The sequence below is a fragment of the Miscanthus floridulus genome, chromosome 17 (assembly GCF_019320115.1).
Source record: "Miscanthus floridulus cultivar M001 chromosome 17, ASM1932011v1, whole genome shotgun sequence".
NCBI classification, from domain to species: Eukaryota; Viridiplantae; Streptophyta; class Magnoliopsida; order Poales; family Poaceae; genus Miscanthus; species Miscanthus floridulus.
Window position 1 is genome coordinate 21,602,946 of NC_089596.1, and position 22,020 is coordinate 21,624,965.

Here is a 22,020-nt window from a genome sequence, read left to right on the forward strand (position 1 = left end):
CATGGAGGTCCTAAGCATCAAAAGGTTTAGATTCAATCTGATAAATTTGATGTTAGCTTCAAGATATACCATCTAATTATTTAAAGATAAACAAGATCATCGTCACAAATTATGAAAATTGAAAACTACTCAGGAATGATATTATTGCGTTTAGAGGACTAAATAACAAAAAATATTTTGCCATTCTCATTTCCCTCTGTATTTTTTCTTTACCTGAATGATTTTCTAATAATTATTTTAGTAAGTCACGATATGCAAACTAACTCACATATATATGTTCTATATACTATATTATCCAAGGACAATTTTCTCCACTTGAAACGAGTTTTTACAATGCATGTCGAAATCTCACATTATTCACCAAACGAGATTATTCACCAAACGAGAGTATTGCAATTGCAATTCAACCTAAGCCAACTTGACTGGAGAATTGGGTAGGCTGAAACTCAGCATTGTCCCCGAGGTCTTTGTATATAATACAATAAGATAAGAAAATACATTGCTCACTATCCAATTATGTTTTTTGAATAAAGAAGAAGAGAGATGGGGAGGGAAATGTCTCACCCACTAGCAACGTGCATATTTATTACAAATAAGGAAGTCCTCAATGACTTGAAAACACTAGTCTCGGATAAATAGATCTCAGGGAGATCTGACAATGGATGGTGTACACATAATTGGATGGGTGCATAAAAAATCAGTTCCATTTGACTGAATATGTGTCTAGAGGCCAAGCAAAATATTTAACTCAATCTATCATGGTAGGCCAAGCAAGCATTGCCATGTCAACTCATCGGCTGATTAGACACTCGGTTGGCTGTCACCACCGCTGCTGCTGACATTACTAGGTGGACGTTGTTCTGAGGTGGTGTCGCTCTCCACTTGTCCGTCGTCTGTATCCAACGGCTCCAGCACATAAACTGCACCATCGCTCATGCCCACTGCCATCTGGTTAGGCTTCCAAGGACGTGTTGCGATGACTGTGGGATAGACAGTTTCACCAACGCTGGAAACCAGAGAGGCAACGAAAACAAGACGTTTGTTACCAGAATTGAAAGTACCACTCAAACAAAAAAACAGAAACTGCTTGAAACTCCACATACCTGGATATTGAAGATGGTACGTAGGCAGAGGGTGCTATCCAGCACTGTAGCATAAGAGATTCTGCCTCGAATATTCCAATTGCACCATCACGAAATCCAGCATAGACCAACAAACAACCAAGTGAGTATACCGCACTTGAAATTGGAGCAGGGAGTGCATCTCTTGGGTACCACTGCATTATCAAGTTATGGAAGGTCAAATATCAATGTGTAATGTGCTTATTACAATGCATCGATACGATTAGGAGCATTCGACGAGCATGATGTAAATCATGTAATATGTTAGTACTCCAACTCAATAGACAAGACAACATATGATTACTAAGAGATGCAAATATATTGTTATGAAAATGTTGTGAATGACTTACCGAGCACAAGCATTCCAATTGCCAATCATAGATCGCCAACTGACTCTCATGAACTACTAAAAGATGTGTTTCATCATAGTGGAACTGCACCAGTGTATCACCAACTAAAGCACCGGAACCATTAGATGGATGTTTGATGTATCTTGATTTCTTCTTCTCCCAACCATCAATGCTCCAAACACATAGCTGCAAATTTCATTTCATTGCAAAAAAATAAGAAAAGAATGATTCAGAAAGAAACAATACTGTATTTTTAGATATTATACCTTTTAGAAAGTGGAGTGTATTTATAGATCTTTATATATTTTAGAAAATGGACTAATGGATGGTATGAAATGCGACTAACATAATGTTGGGGGAGCATACCCCGGTTACCCCACAACGCGGCTTACGCCGGAGGAAAGCGCACTTCGGGTGGCCCAGTAGGCCACGACCCATCATCCGTGTAGCGCCTCAACCACTCGCTCCCCCCGACCACGCAGTCGGGTCAGGATACGAGGACTAGCGCACGACATCCAAGATCAGCAGGGCGTCCGGTCATGATCAGGAGAGCGGCCGGTCAGCAGAGGACGGCAGCCATAGACTCAAACTAGCGCACGACGCCCCCCGGGGGAAGTAGGCCCAAGGACGAAGGCAACGACTCGCACTATGCGCCCACATCCCACAGGACTACAAGAGGACAGCCACGACCCACACCGTGCCGCTATGGCGCACCATACCTCGGCGTGGAGAACAGGAACCCGTGACGACATCCGAGCATGCAACATAAGCTGGGACAAGACGCAGAGGGCCCACGGACCGGGCTCGCCAACCGCCGCCCTCCCCTTGGGCTCTCGACCACTCGGGTCGGGGGAACCATTTTCTTTCAATTGTCACTCGCCCCCGGGAAGCATATAAGGGGAACCGAGCCTTCATTCTAGCGGACGGAAAAAAGGAAACAGTCTCTCTGGCTCTGGAGGGATCGATCTCTCTCACTCTCTCGAGTCCTCTCCCTTCTAAACCCACACTTACGAGCACCCCCATTGTAAGCCAACTGAGCACTTGAACCGAGAAACACAAACTCGAACCCTTTTGAGACTAGACGTAGGGCTCCGGCCTGAACCAGTATAATCTCCCCATGTCTTGAGTGCTTCCATCGATTCCTAGAGCTGCGCGGCACTAAATTTACTGGTCGGTTCACAAAACACCGACACATAACATTTGACTGTATTTAATTCAGCATCCCTTAAATTTATAAGCAAAAACAAAATCGCTAGTCCTAATTTTGATATATATTAGAATTCACACCTGAGCATCAGCACCTGAAGATACAAGCTCCCCTATTGATTGCGAAAATGCTAGTCCAGTTATCTTTTTGTGATGACCCGTGAGCACAGTTGTAACCTGTGCAATTCGATTAAGATAAGTTGATATTTTGGCATGTTGATGTTAAATATAAACTAAACGGTAATTAGTACACTAAGCATAATATTTCACATAGGAAGAATCCATTATCGTTAAAAATTCTCAAATTTTTAAATGTCGAGCTAACAACATATGTATGGTTTATGAAGGTTTTTTGGGTCATATACCACGAGGTACTTACTACTCTTCATATTGTTGACGGGAGCTACCACAAAGTTGCTATGTAATATGTGTACCTTGTGGTATCTGCTCAAAGCCCGCAAAAAGTACATAATTTGTTATGTCAAAAGATCATATGTAAAACAACATTTACAATCTCATGATCCTAATACATAAGTAAAACATGAGGGGATATATAGTCTGAAACGAGAGCACATTATTTTACAATGGGTACATTACTGCATTTCCAGTGAGAACCATATATAATGAGTTTTGCCAATACTCTGAGATTCATGGAAACAGGGGATGATAGATTCATGTTTAATACTCACTTTGTCCATAAAGACATTGTAGATTTGAATTGAAGAGTCCTCCCTTCCAATAGCTATGATGTCATTGTTTAACGGGTAGACTGCAAGGAAAGTTGCAGCAGGTGGAGGTGCCATGAAAGTAATCAAGACCTATATATGAGAGATTGCACAAGATCAGTAAAGCCAAAGAAAGGCCATGGTGCAACTACGAAATAAAAATTATTTTACGGAAGTTGTCATGCATGATTTGTAAGAGATTTATCATGGAATTAACTACTTATTGTTATAGACAACTGAAGAAGACATACCTTGAATGTTATCATGCTGAACAATGAGACTTTGCCACCAGAAGCAGAAATTAGATAGCTGTCGTTTTCGGATAGTGTAGTGCAGGCTGTTGCTTCTTTAGGGTCATTGCCATCAATGGTGTCGTTTGTCATTGGAATGCCATTTTCCGGTTGCCATGGTACAGGTGCAACAGATTTGGATGACTAACGAAAAGTAATGTTGGATGGTCTTTAGAAAACAACCAAACAGAACTACAGTGTTGAAATCTTAAGCTAGTGGTCCTATCTAACCTTGCCAAGTGGATTCTTGTTCTTGTGCTCCCATTACCACAGCTTATGAACAGCATTGGAGCTGAGAGCCAAAAGTGCCACCCCATTATCTGTGTACAACAAGCGCATAACCTACGAAGAAAACAAATAAAACACAATGCATATCAGAATTATATATTGTTCTGAATATGAACATAACAGTCTTAAATTCTACCGAATTGTTCGGTGTGTGCTATGTCATGAAAATCATAAGCACACGAACAGATACTGATGTGTGATATTCCTTTCATTAATTTAAATGGAAGATGTACATGCAAACGTTGCTGAACATACTTTGCTTGAAGATGCGGTCGTATCTGGCATACGTAGTATTTGAATATGTCCTGAGCCAATGATGTCATCCGCCAACTTCCAGGCCTTGGTTACTAACTCAGGGGCTTTGCTCATTTCCATACATGCCTACCATTTGTTCGATACGGTTAGCAAATAAATACAAATATATTGAACTGCGAGGAAAAAGAAAAAAAAGCACGTGCACACTCGACTGGCCACTCATGAATTCCCTATCATCATCATAGAAACACAACATACACAATCCAACCAAAACAAAGATACAAGCTTTCTTTCAAAAAAACAAAGACAGTATTCCCTTTCCGAGGACGAGTCGGCTCCCCTAGGGTTGGCGACCCCTGGCGGCCGCCACCTACCCCTCGCCGCTGCTGCCGCCGGCTGCCATCCCGGCGCCGGCGGACCCCTTCCCCGCCTCTCCCCCCTCCCCTACTCCCACCTCGAGCCCCACAAGTCCAGCCAGTGATGCAGGCCTACGCCGCCCCCAACCCACCGCCCCCGCCAGTGGTCCCCTCCCCCTCCCCTTCCAGCGAACCCAGCCCCCACCAGCCGGATTTGCTGCTGGTCGCGGGCACTAACGCCGAGGCTATGCGGACGCCACCTCCGCCCGCGGGGCCCGCGCTACCACTGCAGGGGACGGCTTCCCCCTACCTCCCTGCATCCGCGCAACCCTCCTCTCCTCTCTTGTGTACAGATGCACGTGAGCACGCGGCATGGCCGCCGACGCCGCTCGCGTCGGGCCCCTCCGCCAGCATCCCACTGCACGGCCAACCCCAACCTCGTTGCGCCTATGCCCCGTCATCGCCACCACGGGCCACCTCCCCGATGATGGCGGGCGCCTCCGATGGGAGCCTCCCTGGACCGGCAGACCCCACCAACGTGAGAGCCGATGCTGGAGCGCCCTGCCCGCCCCAGTCGCCACCGACGCCGAGCCCCAGCACCGTGGCCACCGCGGCCGGCGCTGGGATGCCGCCTCCAACGCCAACGACGCCGCGCCCCGCCACCGCAGCCACCTCTGGCACTGGAGCGCCTCTGTGGTCTCCCTCCTTGTCCACACCGCCGGGCTTCTGTGCCACGACCACCACCTCCAGCTATAGCTCCATTGAGCCCGACCCATGGGATCTGGCTCTGGAGCACCTCTGTAGATTCCCTCTGCGTCCCCGCCACCGCCGACGCCGGGCTCCACGCTCTCACCGGCCGCGGCTCAGTTCTACCCGTCTTCAGGAGGGCGCACGAAGCGCCGTCGATGGGCTGACGACGATGGCGACGAGTCCGACGACGACCACCCCACAACCTACCTAGAGGCCACTCATCGCCCTGCGAAGCTGGCCGCAGCGTCCCCCCACGCGCCCAGACTCGTTCAGTCGTGGTTCTGTGGCGCGGCGGAGCGGACGCTAGACAGGGACCTGTGCGATGGCGGAGGAAGCGCAGCCGGCCGCGCCCCCAGCTAGTTTACAGCTTGCCTGCTCAGCCAGTGGATGGTGGGGTCCCTGCCCGCCAATGCCTCGACGCCCGTAGATGGGTCTCTGCCCCCAACGCCGACGGGTGGCGGGAGATCCCACCCCGACAGGAAGCGAGACCTACGGCTGCCTCAGCTGAGCCTCGCCGAGGCCTAGGCCTACGTGGATAGGCTCAGAAGATCCCAGCATAGCTCCGTGACAGATGTTTCAACTACCTCTCCTACTTGCACCAAGTAGCAACCTACCGATTGCCACGCCGTTGCCTGCGCTGCCACGGATTCTGCCACCTCACGAGGGACTGCAAGCGATCCAAGTTTGCGCCAAAGGGTGGTGGCCTGCCTTGCCGCTCAGCTCATGTCGACAACACACCTGCCTCCCAGCACACACCCCTCGGCAGTCCACCGACCTCGGATGGGACCGCGTAGGGAGTCGTGGGGTGTGCCAATGGCAACCGTCGATGCCGGAAACGACGCCGGCGGCATAGGGGTGTCCTAGTGACGGACATCAGCATGGGCGCGCCTGCCGACTATGCCACTGCTTTGACTACCGCACGCGGCTTCCTCGAGCCAGATCCACTGGCGGAGGCGCTGTGCGAGGGCGCAGGGCCTCTCGTTTGGCTCATCTCGGTCGACCCGATGCTGGATGAGCTTGCCGCCTCGCTCATCGAGAACCGACCAGCGGTCACACCAGCACCTAGGTGCCTGCATGCTGTAGCAACCGTCTCTCAGGAGGTTCAAGCTTCGGTGGTGGACACCAATTCTCCGGCGATGGGTCCCCAGTGCACGACGGACCTGCCTCCGTCGTCGCCTGTGCAGGGCATGCCTCCACAGATGGAGCAACTTGTTGTCGTGGGTGCTGTGGTGCTAGGGGACGACAGTGAGGTCTGGCCACCTGGGTTCGAGCCGTCCAAGCACATGGCAGGTACTTCTACATCGACGCTGGACGACCATTCGTATGGCCAAGCCACACCCGACCCTTCTATGTTGACGAAGGACGGCCAGCGGAATAGCCAAGCCACGACGCCCACGTCGCGCGAGGACGCTCGGCATCGTGCATAGTTTATCGAGGAGGTGCAGCTCAAGCGAAGGTCGCCCTTAATCGCCACTCCACCGAGGCAGAAGGCGGCAACCAAAAGGCCCCCGCCAATCAGGAGCAGATGAATTGCTGCTCAGCCGCTGACACACATACCGACCTCCAAGCAGGGCGGGGTACTCCTCATGCAGAGGATGGGCATCGTGCCATCGGCAGCTATAGTTTCATCTGTGTCCAAGGGAACATATGATGACATATTCGCAGGGAACTTGATGTCAAGCCAAGTGGAGGCTCTGGACGAGCCATTCCCAGCGACCAATAACAGGGCTGGTAGAAGAACGTTCTTCTCGGATGGCAGAGTTGGGTCGCGCAACCAGCAGCGGAGATGTCTAGCTCCGTAGGTCACTGCGGTGCTCTTAGTTCGGTTGTTTACCATTTATGTAATATCGAGGTTTGTAACAGTCGGCTAGGAAGGTCCAGTCATAGCTGTAAGACCACCTAGCGCGCTCATTAGAAGCGTGTCATTTGTACGGTTAAACTCTTCTTATTAATTACAATGATACGTGAAAGCATATAGGCCTCTAGTTGGGTTTCGGTGATTAATGACAATACGTAATTACTATGACTAACGTGTGTTCTGCAGAGGCAATTAAGTTAGGTCATGGTAATGGATATCGATTAGGCAATCATGGTGGTCATGCCCCTACGATGGAAATTATTTCGGTTTTCAAAGGATGGACGACAAGGTTAAGGATGGACTAGTTCTACGTGTCGATTGGAGTTGAAGAGACACTTAGAGTAGTTTAGGACTTTGTTTTTCCTTTGACCGTACTATTATGGGGGGTATGGACGGGTAGCTTGACCTAGGTGAGTCTAGTGAGTTAGGTGTGGTGCACACTTGCTAAATCTAGCACTAGGTAGCTCCTAGAAAGCCCTTAGATCCATTAGAGCAAACTTTATTCACGTATGATTGAGAGTTGGAAGTGAATGGAGGGTCAAATACTGACCGGACGCTGGCGCAGAGTTCGGTCAGTTCATTTGATCAAGGTGAAGTCTGGTGCGACCGAACGCTGAGAGGTGAGCGACCGGATGCTGGGTGCCAGCGTCCGGTCGACTCCAGTAAGGTTCTAGAGAGGGAAAATCTTGACCAAACGTGTCCGGTCACAACTTAAACACTGGAGGCCGGGGTGAACTGACCGGAGCGTCCGGTCACCCCGCAGAGGCACATAACGGTTCGTTTTTCAGCCGGGTGTATAAATACTTCCTCCATTCGTGTGTGGGGGTACTTTTGCTCATTTCAACAGATGAGAAACACCCTTGAGAGTGCTAAGAAGAGCAAGGTCCTAGTGAGGTGATTGAGATTTGAGAATCCCAAAGAGAGTCCTCATTAGTGAAAGCAAGAGTAGCAAAGTGTGCATCTACCCTTCTCATTAGGCTTGTCGTGGTCAAGTGAGAGTTCGTGCTTGTTACTCTTGGTGATCGCCATCACCTAGACGGCTTGGTGGTGATTGGGAGCTTGGTGATCATCCGGTGGAGCTTGTGGATGACCCAACTCAAGTTGTGAGCGGTTGTGGGTGATTCACCGCGACGGGGTGTCGAAGAATCAACCCGTAGAGAGCACTTGATCCTTGCGTGGATCAAGGGGGAGCTACACCCTTGCGCGGGTGCTCCAACGAGGACTAGTGAGGAGTGGCGACTCTCCGATACCTCGGCAAAACATCGCCGCGTTCCTCCTTCTCTTTTTACTTTAAGTATTTACTTTGAGCAATTCAATTCTTGTCATTTACATTCATAGAATTATCATGCTAGAGTAGGATTGGAACATAGGTTGCTAAACTTTTATGCGGTAGATAAATAGAAACACTTTCTAGGCACACGGGGTTAAATGGGTTAACCATATGGTTTAATTATTACAAAGAAATTTAGAATTAGCCCAATTCACCCCCCTCTTGGGCATATTGATCCTTTCAATACGCAAATCTTTTGCGTATTCGAAAAAAAACTGAGTGCTTTTCCTTGCATTTCTAATTACGTTCCTTCAGTAGTTAGACACCACAATTCATAATGTTATGAATGAGTCTGCCTTGAGCCACGCAAACACGGCCAACCAGTTGGCAGACTATGGCATTTGTGAGACAACACGGCCAACTCGGTGACATGCAGGCATGGCCATTGTAATCCTGTGTGTTTTGATCGGAATCTGAGCTAGGCAGCAGATCCAGCCACTGGCGATCGGGATATTTTTACGTTAACTATCACGGCCCACCCACCCTTACTTAATTCGGAGTAACTATTTATTTAGGAGAACCCGATTGAGCTAGGACTAATAATAATTCAAAGGAGAGGAGCTAGCTAGATTTAGTCCTGTACCACTTGAACCCCGTAGGTACTGTATGTATGAGATAAACATTTTATTGTGATCATTATAAAGATAGAAAGACAGGATAGATAGGAAGTAATAGTTAATCAGAGCCAGTAGCATTTGAAAGCAAGTTCAAATGTGCATGCATGATCAGTTCATCATACCTCTTGGTAGCGTGAGATCATATATTCTTCCCCTTCCCTGTTGGTTAGAAGGGTGGGATGTTTTGGATGGACTGCGGCCGCGTGCTCCAACGCAGCCTCCGCTTCCTCCACATCCCAAGTACAGGCACCTTCACAGTTCACTTCGACTTTGACTCTCTGGAGCGAACTTGTTCCGAGGTTCTGGAAGCCAAGCATCTTGTCAAAACCAAGCTGCAGCTTCTCGTCTTTTAGGGACCGCACATGGACAACAAACTCAAGGGACTCAAGACCTGGCATGATTCTATTATTAGATGGTACCCTGCTGCTGTTGCACTCGCTGCCGCGCAGATCAAACCAGATAGATGGACCGAGTATCTTTAAGAATCTCAACTTGCGAAAGTAGACAACACCTTTATCTGTACGAATCTTTATGCTAACTACTGATTCGGTGTCATCGGAATCCAGTCTGAGGCAACTGAGCTCTGGCAGCTTGGCAAGGGTCTCCATGTCCTGGTCTTTCACAACTACCACTTGCACATCCAGATAGGAGAGATTTGGAGCAAGCGACGAGTTAATCCACGCCGGCAGTGCAGAGAACTCGAAGCAGTCCAAACTCAGCAAACGGAGATGCCGACAGTAGGAGAGCGATCCTGCCTCGCTCACCCTGTCCTTACTTAGAGAACAGTTTACAATTTGAAGTTCCTGGATATTGTGCAGATGGCCCAGAGACTCCAGCAAAGCACTCTTGATGCTCTCACTCCAAACAGAAATCCAAGTCCTGAGCACCCTCAGTTCCTTCAGCAGGCCCAGCTCCTTCACAAAATGCATTATTATAGCATCTTCACCTTGACACCATATACGTAGCTCTTGCAGTGACGTGAGCTTACCGATCAAACCTGCTGGCACTCTTATTGACCAACAATCATGAGCTCGTAGGCAAACAAGTTGCGTCAGAAGTCCCACCTCCTCCGGCAGCTCCTCTATCTCGGAGTCCCATAAATCCAGTGTTTGCAGAAACCTCAGATATCTTACCTCCCTAGGAAGCTCAGTGATACTATGTAGTCGAAGGTACCTCAAGTGAAGTAAACTCCCAAGATGACGTAGCACATCTCTGCCGCAGTCTACTACACGTAAAAATGGGACGCGTGGGAATAATGCACAAAAATCATACCGACCAGCAAAGACGGACCTCACTTTCTCCACATCTACATTAGACAGTAGACCAACGTTGTGCTCTTCAACACACTGTAGGGATAACCTGCGAGAAATGCTCCCCTGAAGTTTCTGTCGCTCACCACCATTCAATACAGTGACAAAATTTTCTTCACTCGATAATTGATGTATCAAATCAAGAACCATATCATGAACTGAGCATGCATCAACGTACCCTTCATATTTTGTCTCCTGTGCCTGGATCATGTTTCTATTTATCAATTCATTAAAGTACCTCTCCCCAAGCTCAAATAATCCTACCCCTGCTGCTGCTGCTTGTTCCTTAGAGATGAAACCTTCAGCTATCCACTTCCATATCAAACTAATTTTCTCTATCATATAATCTTCTCGAAATATGCTTAGATACAACAAGCAAGGCTTTAGATATGAAGGCAAATCATAGTAGCTAAAGGACAATATCTTTCTGGTATTATCTACGTCATCATTGCCTTGATGCCCAAAACCAATTGAGTTGTACACCTCAGACCAGTCCTCTCCTGGTTTACTAGTCAACAAACTGGCTATTGTAATGATAGCAAGTGGCACGCCGCCACATTTCTTCAAAATTCTTTCACATGTCTCAGCCGAAAGACTATCGAAATACTTCCCTTCACCGTCATCTATTCTCGCGTACAATAATTTTTCAGAGTTATCATGAGAAAGTGGCTGTATTTTGTAAGCTTGACCAGCATATGTGGCAACTTCATAAATACGAGTAGTGATCACAAGTCTACTTTCACAATTAATTTCTTGCGGAGCACATCTGACTAATTTCCAGGTCTCCTTGTCCCATATATCATCGATGACAATGAAACACCTACACATTTACAGGACAGCGTAATTGCCTTCATGAGTTGGTAATTAAAATGAGAAAGCATATAAAGAACAGAGCAGTGGCATTATCGACCATAAAAAAGAACAGGTGGTTGTAGATTTGTATTTCATACAACTAGTTATGCTTACTGCTGAAAATACAAATTTACTTCTTTATGACTCTTTTAAATCAGTTGTGTATGGATCCAAGATTACTGTAGTAATTTATAGACTTGAAGTGGAACATGCTAGCTCCTTCCAGCCTTAATGTAATATATAAAATAAATAAGATATGAGGAAAGAATTGTACGGCTACGTACTTACTGAAATATAATTAAGTCTCTATATATGCATGTATGCAGTGACCAGCATTGTGTTGAGTGATTAAACTCGTACCTCTTTTCCTGGACGAATTCCTTGAGTTCGTCCATGAGTTGCTTTTCATCCAACATGGTCATATTCAAATTCATGAACTTGTCCTTATCAAGGCCAACAAGAATGTCTCTAAGGACTTTCTTGATGTCAGGGTTTCGACCCACTGGAATAAAAGCCCCCCACTTGAACCGCGGTTTAAGCTGGTCATAGACAGCTTTTGCAAGAGTAGTCTTGCCCAGTCCTCCAAATCCAACAACAGAGACTATCTTCGTCTTCTTAGGACCAGACGCATCACCGCCGTCATCCCCTAGGGACAGCATATCTATGAGCTCATCCTTTGGTCCCTCAATGCCAACGAGCTCTGTTGCACTCTTGTACAGATTCAAGATGCGAGGGTCGATGGTCGTTGCTGGCTTGGTGACAACGCTGTCGGGTGTTTTGTACCGGTCACGTCTTGCTGCCAACTCCGCAAGCTTCTTGTAGATTTCTTGGATCTGGCTAGAGATGTTGCGGCGAGCCTTGCTCTTCTTGAACAGGCTGCTCACCTTTTTCCTGAGGCGGCGGAGCTTGTGTGTCTCAGTAGCAGGCTCAGGGGCATCGACGTGCACCAGAAATGCGTCGATGATGTCCTCCATGTCGTAGGACGCCTCCCTGACATCACGCGCCCAGAGCCTGACCAGCGCGTTGAGCTGGTCCGGTGGCATGTCACTGATCTCGCGGAGGACGGCGTGCGCAGCCTCGAGCTCCCGTGAGAGATTCTGGACCTTCTTCTTCACGCCCTTCTGCAGGCCGTACTCCTCCTTGAGCAGCTCGCACAGCTTGGGGAGCAGGCTCCCCATCGCCCTCACCGCCAGCTCCATGCTTGGTGGCTCCTGCACGCAGCAGCTTGCATTAAAAAGACTAGTAGTAAGCGGGGCTGATTTTTGTGTTGAAATTGAAAGCAAGGTAAAGGTGGGCTCACCTAGATTCACCGCCTGTTCTTGGTCTGAGCCCTGTAGCTGTAGCAGGAGAAAGCCAGACTGGTTGTGGGCTCCCTAGACTGACAGACCCCACCAACGTGGGAGCCAGCGCTGGAGCGCCCTGTCCGCCCCAGCCGCCGCCGACACCGGGACCCACCACCATGGCCACCGCGGCCGGCGTTGGGATGCCGCCTCCAACGCCAACGACGCCACGCCCTCCCACCGCAGCCACTTCCGGCACTGGAGCGCCTCTATGGACTCCCTCCCCGTCCACGCCGCCGACGACGCCGGGCCTCTATGCCACGACCACCACCTCCATCTGCAGCTCCATTGAGCCCGACCCACGGGATCCGGCTCTGGAGCACCTCCGTAGATTCTCTCTGCGTCCCCGCTGCCACTGACGTCGGGCTCCACGCTCTCACCGGCCGTGGCTCCATTCCACCCCTCTTCAGGAGGGCGCACGAAGCGCCGTCGATGGGCTGACAACGTTGGCGACGAGTCCGACGACGATCGCCCCACAACCTACCTAGAGGCTGCTAGTCGCCCTACAAAGCCGGCCGCAGCGTCCTCCGCGCGCGCCCAGACTCGTTCAGTCGTGGTTCTGGGGCACGGCGGAGCGGACGCTAGATAGGGACCTATGCGATGGCAGACGAAGCGCAGCCGACCACGCCCCCAGCTAGTGCACGGCTTGCTTGCTCAGCTAGTGGATGGTCGGGTCCCTGCCCGCCAATGCCTCGACGCCCGCAGACGGGTATTTGCCCCCAACGCCGACGGTTGGCGGGAGATCCTACCCGGACAGGAAGCGGGACCTGTGGCTGCCTTAGCTGAGCCTCGCCGTGGCCTAGGTCTGCGCGGACCGGCTCGAAAGATCCCAGCATAGCTCTGCGACAGATGTTTCAACTACCTCTCCTACTCGTACCGAGTAGCGCCTGTCGATTGCCATGCCGTTGCCTGCGCTGCCAAGGATTCCGCCACCTCGCGAGGGACTGCAAGCGATCCAAGTCGACGCCGAAGGGTGGTGGCCTTCATTGCCGCTCAGCTCATGTCGACAACACACCGGCCTCCCAGCACGCACCCCTCGGTAGTCCACCGACCTCGGATGGGACCACGCAGGGAGTCGTGGGGTGAGCCGATGGCAACCGTCGATGCCGGAAACGACGCCGATGGCGCAGGGGTGTCCCGACAACAGACATCAGCATGGGCACGCCTGCTGACTACGCCACTGCTTCGACTACCGCACGCGGCTTCCTCAAGCCAGATCCGCTGGCGGAGGCACTGTGCAAGGGCGCAGGGCCTCCCGTTTGGCTCATCTCGGTCGACCCGATGCTGGACGAGCTTGCCGCCTCGCTCGTCACGAGCCGACCAGCGGTCACACCAGCGCCTGGGTGCCTGCATGTTGCGGCAACCGTCTCTCAGGAGGTTCAAGCTTCGGTGATGGACACCAGTTCTCCGGTGATGGGTCCCCAGCGCACGACGGACCTGCCTCCATCGTCGCCTGTGCAGGGCATGCCTCCACAGATGGAGCAGCTCGTTGTCGTGGATGCTGTGGCGCTAGGGGACGACAGTGAGGTCTGGCCACCCGGGTTCGAGCCGGCCAAGCACATGGCAGGTACTTCTACGTCGACGCTGGAGGGCCATTTGTATGGCCAAGCCACACCCGACCCTTCTACATCGACGAAGGACGGCCAGCCGGATAGCCAAGCCATGCCCGACCCTAGCGATGCGACGCCCACGCCGCGCGAGGCCGCTCGGTGTCTTGCACGGTTGACCTAGGAGGTGCAGCTCAAGCGAAGGTCGCCCTTAATCGCCACTCCACCAAGGCAGAAGGCAGCAACCAAAAGGCCCCTGCCAATCAGGAGCTGACGGATTGCCACTCACCCGCGGGCGCACATACCGACCTCCAAGCGTGGCGAGGTACTCCTCATGCAGAGGATGAGCATCGTGCCGTCGGCAGCTACAGTTCATCTGCGACCAAGAGAACATACGACGGCATATTCGCAGGGAACTTGATGCCGAGCCAAGCGAAGGCTCTGGATGAGCTGTTCCCAGTGACCAACAACAAGGCTGGTAGAAGAATGTTCTTCTCGGATGGCGGAGTTGGGTCGCGCAACCAGCAGCGGAGACATCCAACTCCATAGGTCGCTGCGGTGCTCTTAGTTCGGTTGTTTACCATTTATGTAATATCGAGGTTTGTAACAGTAGGCTAGGATGGTCCAGTCATAGCGTAAGACCACCTAGCGCACTCATTAGAAGCGTGTCGTTTGTACGGTTAAACTCTTCTTATTAATTACAATGATACGCAAATCTTTTGCGCATTCGAAAAAAATTTGAGTGTTTTTCCTTGCATTTCTAATTACGTTCCTTCAGTAGTTAGACACCACAATTCATAATGTTATGAATGAATCTGCCTTGAGCCACACAAACACGGCCAACCGGTTGGCAGACTATGGCATTTGTGAGACAACATGGCCAACTTGGTGACATGCATGCATGGCCACTGCAATCCTGCGTGTTTGGATCGGAATCTGAGCTAGGCAGCAGATCCAGCCGCTGGTGTTCAGAATCTGAGCCAAAAGCAAACAGGCCCAACATGCATGCAAGCGAGAACAAGGCAATCAGGATATTTTTACGTTAACTATCACGGCCCACCCACCCTTACTTAATACGGAGTAACTATTTATTTAGGAGAACCCGATTGATTCAAAGGAGAGGAGCTAGCTAGATTTAGTCCTGTACCACTTGAACCCCGTAGGTACTGTATGTATGAGATAAACATTTTATTGTGACCATTATAAAGATAGAAAGACAGGATAGATAGGAAGTAATAATTAATCAGAGCCAGTAGCATTTGAAAGCAAGTTCAAATGTGCATGCATGATCAGTCTATCATACCTCTTGGTAGCGTGAGATCATACATTGTGGGTCTACCCTGTTGGTTAGAAGGGTGGGATGTTTTGGATGGACTGCGGCCGCGTGCTCCAACTTAGCCACCGCTTCCTCCACATCCCAAGCACGGGCACCACCACAGAACACCTCGGCTTTGATTCTCTGGAGCGAACATGTTCCGAGGTTCTGGAAGCCAATCAACTTGTCAAAACCAAGATGCAGGTTCTCGTCTTTTAGGGACCGCACATGGACATCAAACTCAAGCGATTCAAGACTTGGCGTGATAGTATTATTAGATGGTACCCTGCTGCTGTTGCACTCGCAGCCGCGCAGATCAAACCAGATAGATGGACCGAGTATGCAGTACGAATCCTTATGCTAACTACTGAATTGGTGTCACCGGAATGCAGTACGAGGCAACTGAGCTCTGGCAACTTGGCAAGGGTCTCCATGTCCTGGTCTTTCACAACTACCACTTGCACATCCAGATAGGAGAGGTTTGGAGCAAGCGACGAGTTAATCCACGCCGGCAGTCCAGAGAACACGAAGCAGTCCAAACGCAGCAAACGGAGATGCCGACAGTAGGAGAGAGATCCTGCCTCGCTCACTCTGCACTTACTTAGAGAATAGTATACAATTTGAAGTTCCTGGATATTGTGCAGATGGCCCAGGGACTCCAGCAAAGCACTCCTGATGCTCTCACTGATAACAGAAAGCGTAGTATCGAGCACCCTCAGTTCCTTCAGCAGGCTCAGCTCCTCCACAAACTGCATTATTATAGCATCTTCACCTCCACACGATATACGTAGCTCTTGCAGTGACGTGAGCTTACCGATCAAACCTGCCGTCACTCTTGTTGCCCAATTATCAGCTCGTAGGCAAACAAGTTGCGTCAGAAGTCCCACCTCCTCCGGCAGCTCCTCTATCCGGTAGTTCTGTAAATCCAGTGTTTGCAGAAACCTCAGATATTTTACCTCCCTAGGCAGCTCAGCGATATTGGTACTCACTAGTCTGAGGTACCTCAAGTGAAGTAAACTCCCAAGATTCTCCGACACATCTTTGATGCAGTCTTTGTTGCAAACAGAACATCCTACCATTTCTACTACACGTAAAGATGGGAGGCGTGGGCATAATGCACAAAAATCACACTCACTGGCAAAAATGGATCTCACTTTCTCCACAGCGATGTTAGCCAGCTGGCCAACGTTGTGCTCTTCAACACACTGTAGGGCTAACCTGCGAGAAATGCTCCCCTGAAGTTTCTGTCGCTCACCACCATTCAATACAGTGACAAAATTTTCTTCACTCGATAGTTGATGTATCAAATCAAGAACCATATCATGAACTGAGCATGCATCAACGTACCCTTCATATAGTGTGTCCTGTGCCTGGATCATGTTTCTATTTATCAATTCATTAAAGTACCTCTCCCCAAGCTCAAATAATCCTACCCCTGCTGCTGCTGCTTGTTCCTTAGAGATGAAACCTTCAGCTATCCACTTCCATATCAAACTATTTTTCTGTATCATATAATCTTCTGGAAATATGCTTAGATACAACAAGCAAGGCTTTAGATATGAAGGCAAATCATAGTAGCTAAAGGACAATATCTTTCTGGTATTATCTACGTCATCATTGCCTTTGTGCCTAAAACCAATTGAGTTGTAGACCTCAGACCAGTGCTCTCCTGGTTTAGTGGCCAACAAACTGGCTATTGTAATGATAGCAAGTGGCACGCCGCCACATTTCTTCAAAATTCTTTCACATGTCTCAGCCGGAAGACTATCGAAATACTTTCCTTCACCGTCATCTATTCTTGCGTACAATAATTTTTCAGAATTATCATGAGAAAGTGGCTTTATTTTGTAAGCTTTATCAGCATATGCGGCAACTTCAGAAATGCGTGTTGTGATCACAAGTCTACTTCCACAATTACTTTCTTGCAGAGCACATCTGACTAATTTCCAGGTCTTCTTGTCCCATATATCATCAATAACAATCAAACACCTACATATTCACAAGACAGTACAAGAAATGGTAAATAAATATACGAGACATCATTTATAGTTTTTTTTATTCGTATATCACCATTTCGGTTATGTTCCTTTAATCATTTTCCTTTATTAAAATAAATAAGATATAAAGAACCAATAATTGTGCAGCTACATAATCTAAAAGCGGCTATAATTATTGTTAGCAGTGAGCCAGTGACGAGTAGCAATGATTAATGAATCGGTTATCATATTAGCTCGTACCTCTTTTCCTTGACGAATTCGTTGAGTTTGCCCATGAGCTGATTTTTATCCAAACCCATTAATTTGGGACGAGTGTAAGTTTGCTCATCAAGGGTTATGAGAATGTCTCCAAAGACTTTCTTGATGTCAGGATTCTGACCCACTGGAACAAAAGCCCGACACTCGAAGCGCGGTTTGAGATGGTCATAGACAGCTTTGGCAAGAGTGGTCTTGCCTAGCCCTCCAAATCCAACGATAGAGAGGATCTTCATCTTTGTAGTACTAGACACATCCACGTCGCCATCCCCTAGGGACAGCATATTTATGAGCTCGTCCCTTGGTCCCTCAATGCCAACAAGCTCCGTCGCCCTTTTGTATAGATTCAGGATGCGAGGGTCGATGGTGTTTGCAGCTACAGGGCTGGCGACAATGCTGTCAAGTGTGTACCTGCCTCGCCTTGTTGCCACCTCCTCAAGCTTCTCTTTGATGTCATCTATTAGGCTAGAGATTTTGTGGCGAGCCTTGCTCTTCTTGAACAGCCTGCCCACCCTTTTCAGGAGGCGCAGGAGCATGTGTGGCTCAGTAGCCTCATTAGGGTCTTCAACGCGCACGAGGAATGTGTCGACGATGTCCTCCATATCGTAGGATGCCTCCCTGACTTCACTCGCCCAGAGCCTGACCAGCTCGTCGAGCTGGTCCGGTGGAACATCGCCGATCTTGCGGAGGACAGCGTGCACCACCGTGAGCTCTCGTGAGAGAGACTCGATCTTCTTCTTCACGCCCTTTTGCAGGCCGTACTCCTCCTTGAGCAACTCGCCCAGTTTGGGGAGCAGCCTCCCCATCGCCCCCGCCACCAGCTCCATGGACTGCAAGCTCTCGGTGTGGGTGCCGCCTGCGGACAGCAGCTTGCATTAGTGGTAGTAGTAACTAGTAAGCGGGGCTGATTTTTGTGTTGGAAAAAACAAGGTGAAGGTGGGCTCACCCAGATTCACCGCCTGTTCTTGGTCTGAGCCCTGTAGCTGGAGCCGCGCAGCAGCTGGATCTTCACGCCCCTCGCAATGGTGGCTTCAAATTAATTAAAAGAGAAATGTATACAATACTGTTCCGTGCTCTTGAGATTGGAGCAAGATAATTAAAAATAGTAACCCGAGACAGAGAGAGAGAGAGCAGGCAGACAGCTTTTCCAGTTCACGACAAGAGAAAAGGTAAGCTTTTCATTTTTCAATTGTTTCACCTGTTCGCTTGTTGGTTTCAGCCAGCCCAGACCAGCCAGCCAACAGTATTTTTCTCTCACAATAAATCAGCACCAGACAGCCCAAATCAGCCCAAAAACCAACTAGCGAACGGGCCGTTTGATTAACGTGTGCGTGTGTGTCACGCAGAGCTAGGAAGTTGCGCAGAAAAACAGCTCTGCTGCTTCGTGTTTGATGTGTCGGTAGTAAACTACTCTGGCCCGGCTCCCGATAGATGTCGTATTTTTTCTCGGCCTGGAGGTGACCACAGTTTTTTTTTCCGCCGGTTTAATTCAGGCTTTCCAAAAAATTTTTTGCAAGGTGTCACATCGGCTATTAAATATAGAAAAAAAAATTAATTGTACAGTTTGGTTGGAAATCACGAGATGAATGTTTTAAGTCTAATTAGATCATGATTAGTCATAAGTGCTACAGTACCAACATGCGATAGTGATGGATTAATTAGGCTTAATAAATTCGTCTCGCAGTTTTCAGACGAGCTATGTAATTAGTTTTTTTTATTAGTATCCGAAAAACCCTTCCAACATCCCCAAAACATCTGATGTGACATCCAAAACTTTTCATTTCGCGAACTAAACACACCCTTAAATTCAAACCAGCTCATCAGTACCGCCGTACAAACCAGATGCGGTTGTGATGGCCGAAAACACTAGGCGCCACCATTAACCAGCTGCGCTGCGAAGGACCCAGCCGAGCGTCCATCAGGTTGCATCAACGGCAGTGATGAAGTGCTACATGGCAGCTCATCTACATCACGCGTGCATAAAATTTTATTTCCTGTGTCATCGAGAAGCGGAAAAAAGTACGGTCCATCGGGACGGTAGGTAGTGGTGCAACAACCATGGGCACCACCACTCGGAATCATGCCACTACCATGTTAGAAGCCCAAGCCCACAAGAGGAGCCGGCCAACGGGCCACGCAGGTCGGTCGTGTTGGGAAGCCCAACACGCATGTGAGCGGTGTGGAGTGGCAGTGAGCTGTGTCTGCGTGCACGTATCCGGCAAGGCCCGTGTAAGAGGGACATATATTAGCTAAGTGTGAGAAGAGAAGAGGGTAGGAAGAGTATTGTAACAAACTCCTCCAACTATCGTAATCCTGTCCTCGCCCGAATCCTCTCTGTTCTACTCTTCCCTTCCGATCCCCAATTCTCCACTCCTATCTCCCCTGCTAACATACTACCAGCGGAACGTGATGGAACACGTGAGGCACCGGAGAGGCGGCAACCACGCAAGCGGCATCGTCAGCCCATCCCAAAGCTCACTGGACCTAACGGGAATACAATTCTCCTGATCTAAAATACAGTGGTGAGTTTAATTAGGACAAAAAGGTCCATTCCCCCTAAAGGCTCCTTTGGATACTGCCGGTATCCCGGCCTCATCCACGGGTGGAGAGAGCCCCGTGTATCTGCTCCCCCTCCGAGCACAGGTGCCCGTTTGGAAGCAATCATGTGGCGGAATAACCCTGGTCGATTCCTCCCCATCCCCGTCCATCTACGGGGAAATAAAAAAACGCCTCCTGTTCCGTGACAATTTCTCCACGTCGCTCGCTTCTGTTTCTTTGTCGTTGCGGCTTCGTCCCCATCTGCTCAGCGGCCGCCCGCCGCCTGATCTACTCCCGCCTGCACCTCCCCATCTGCTTGACAGCCAAATGACAAGAGAGAATACAGCACCCAAGTGCCAGGGATGTCATTTGCACAGAAAATTTCCCCCACGTGATTGTGTTCCACGCGAGTTTCGATCCCTACCTATCATCCAAAGGAGCCCTAATGTAGTCAAATTCTTCATGTACTCCCTCCGTTCCAAATTGCTAAGCATTTTGGCTTTTATAGGTATATTGTTTTTACAATTTATGTAAACATAGTGTATAACTAAATGCACGGTAAAAGCTATCTATCTAAAAAAGTTGTAGCATCTTATAATTCAGAATAATCTCATGAGTATCCATGTGATGTTCTATTTTTATTTCCATGGCCTTACTTTTTTTCCTTGTTCCCTACCTCTTCCCTTTATTGGCCCCGTTCGCTGGTCTGAAACTTGGCTGAAACTGGCTGAAAAACACTGTTCCGGCTGAATTGTTGTGAGAGAAAAATACTGTTTCGGCTGAAAAAAGAAGTCGAACAAGCCGAATATGGAGTAAGCCGAACAAGGCATATATTTGTTTTGTCTTTTATTAATTTTTTCTATTTATTTTTTGGCTATTCATTTGTTTTCAATTTTTGCTATATATGTCATATCATTTATTTTTCTGTGATTTCTTGAACACGAGTATCCATGTGATTTCTTGGATCTGGCTAGAGATGTTGCGGCGAGCCTTGCTCTTCTTGAACAGGCTGCTCACCTTTTTCCTGAGGCGGCGGAGCTTGTGTGTCTCAGTAGGAGGCTCAGGGGCATCGACGTGCACCACAAATGTGTCGATGATGTCCTCCATGTCGTAGGACGCCTCCCTGACATCACGCGCCCAGAGCCTGACCGGCGCGTTGAGCTGGTCCGGTGGCATGTCGCTGATCTCGCGGAGGACGGCGTGCGCAGCCTCGAGCTCCCGTGAGAGAATCTGGACCTTCTTCTTCACGCCCTTCTGCAGGCCGTACTCCTCCTTGAGCAGCTCGCACAGCTTGGGGAGCAGGCTCCCCATCGCCCTCACCGCCAGCTCCATGCTTGCAATATCGATTGGTGGCTCCTGCACGCAGCAGCTTGCATTAAAAAGACTAGTAGTAAGCGGGGCTCATTTTTGTGTTGAAATTGAAAGCAAGGTAAAGGTGGGCTCACCTAGATTCACCGCCTGTTCTTGGTCTGAGCCCTGTAGCTGTAGCAGGAGAAAGCCAGACTGGTCGAGGAAGCCGCGCAGCGGCTGGATCTTCGGTTCACGCCCCTTGCAATGGTGGCTCCAAATGAAAAGAGAAATGTATACCAGAGACAGAGAGAGAGAGCAGAGACAGACAACTTTTCCAGTTGAAAGCAGCTGTGTTGGCTGATTTGTTGTGTACTGTGGCCGTAAAAAATACGGCAGGCAGAGATTGGAGCAAGCTGAAAAGTCCGCGGGC

At 49.2% G+C, this 22,020-nt stretch overlaps 2 pseudogenes; both read right to left on the minus strand.

Annotated features, from left to right (window-relative positions):
• Positions 1 to 801: 801 nt before the first annotated feature.
• LOC136515391 (disease resistance protein PIK6-NP-like) lies at positions 802 to 13,321 on the minus strand (annotated as a pseudogene).
• Positions 13,322 to 15,105: 1,784 nt separating this feature from the next.
• LOC136515044 (putative disease resistance RPP13-like protein 3) lies at positions 15,106 to 21,875 on the minus strand (annotated as a pseudogene).
• Positions 21,876 to 22,020: the final 145 nt, after the last annotated feature.